At 41.4% G+C, this 1,731-nt stretch overlaps 1 protein-coding gene across 1 annotated transcript in view; it reads left to right on the top strand.

Annotated features, from left to right (window-relative positions):
• The window catches only part of TOGARAM1 (TOG array regulator of axonemal microtubules 1), a 73,226-nt gene that overhangs the window by 28,242 nt on the left and 43,253 nt on the right, over positions 1–1,731 (top strand). The gene's annotated exons all lie outside the window — the stretch shown is intronic.

The raw sequence follows: 1,731 nt of genomic DNA, 5'->3' as shown, positions 1-1,731 counted from the left end.
CCAAGTAGCTGGGACCACAGGCGCCCACCACAACGCCTGGCTATTTTTTGGTTGCAGCCGTCATTGTTGTTTGGCAGGCCTGGGCTAGATTTGAACCTGCCAACTTAGGTGTATGTGGCTGGCGCCTTAGCCACTTGAGCCACAGGCGCTGAGCCTACCCTTCTGTTTTTAGAGGCGAGGTCTCACTCTGGCTCAGGCTGGTCTCGAACTAGCCTGAGCTTAGGTAGTCCGCCCATCTTGGCCTCCAAGAATGCTAGGAATAGAGGCGTGAGCCACCTTGCCTGGCTGTTATAGCTCAGGAGTTTGAGGTTTTTTGAGCTATTATCCCACAACATTCTAGCCTGGGTCAACAGAGTAAAACTGTCTTAATAAAAAGAAAAAAAAGCAGCCTATTTTTCACTTGGAAATTTTTTCTTATAACAATTACTTTGTTGTAATTACCTTGGTAGAAATATACAATATATTTATAGAATCAATTCGGAATGACAACATGGGCTGGTGAAGTAACATTAAGTTATCAGTCATTTAAAATGTATATGTTTAGACTTTCAGACCTAAAGTCCTTTTTTGATCTTCTGCAAAGTTGAAATTTTATGTTGTATATTCCTGCATTTGTAAGGTCATATAAATAATTTGGAAACCATTTGGGAAGAAAAGTTCATTTTATTTATTTATTTATTTTTTGAGGCAGAGTTGTATTATGTCACCCTTGGTAGAGTGCTGTGGTGTCACAGCTCACAGCAACCTCAGACTCATGGGTTTAAGCGATTCGCTTGCCTCAGCCTCCTGGGTAGCTATGACCACAGGCGCCTGCCACAATGCCCAGTTATTTTTTGTTGCAGTGGTCATTGTTGTTTAACTGGCTCGGGTCAGGTTCAAATCCCCAAACCTCAGTGTATGTGGTAACCACTGTGCTATGGGCACTGAGACCTTTTTCTTTTTTTGAGACAGAGTCTCAAGCTATCACCCTAGATAGAGTGCCGTGGCGTCATAGTTCACAGCAACTTCTAACTCTTGGGCTTAAGTGATTCTCTTGTCTTAGCCTCCCAAGTAGCTCGGACTATAGGTGCCTGCCACAACACCTGGCAATTTTTGTTGTTGTTGCAGTTGTCGTTGTTTTAGCTGGCCTGGGCTGGGCTCGAACCTGCCAGCCTTGGTATATGTGGCCGGCACCCTACCCAGATCTATGGGTGCTGCCCAGATAAGTTCATTTTATATTTAATAGTTATAGTTCACTATTTTCTATATTGTCTTATGGAGTTACTCTCTTCAGATACTGAATTCATTGAGAACTTGGACTTCCTACAGCCTCATTTATAGCCTAAAGGTAACTTCAGTGAATGTGGGGTTTTCACATTTAAGTTTCATAGGTTAGAGCAATTATTCTTGATCAGATTATATTCTGCCTTGAGATCCAGGGCCAAAGAAAGCCACTAAAAAGAAAGCCACTAATACTTGATGCAAGGCTTTTATCCTTAGGTGGGTTGGGAGGAAAAATTGTTGACAACCACTCTCAACAGAGACAAAGTTTTTTTCTTTCATCCAAGTCAAATACACAGAGTACAAATGTACATTTACTGTAATCTAGTCTAGAGAAATTAACTCTTTCAAAATAGTTAACAGTGATTTCTCCCTGGGCTCATTGACAAATAGGCCTACCCAACTAAGAATTGTACTTCTTTGTAAAATCCCTTCGTTATAATATGCATCACTGACTTATTGGCATTATAC

Source organism: Otolemur garnettii, unplaced genomic scaffold (genome assembly GCF_000181295.1).
Source record: "Otolemur garnettii isolate 467f Iridium unplaced genomic scaffold, OtoGar3 scaffold00054, whole genome shotgun sequence".
Taxonomy (NCBI): domain Eukaryota; kingdom Metazoa; phylum Chordata; class Mammalia; order Primates; family Galagidae; genus Otolemur; species Otolemur garnettii.
The sequence above is the reverse complement of the archived record's forward strand: the minus strand, read 5'-3'. Positions and strand labels throughout refer to the sequence as shown.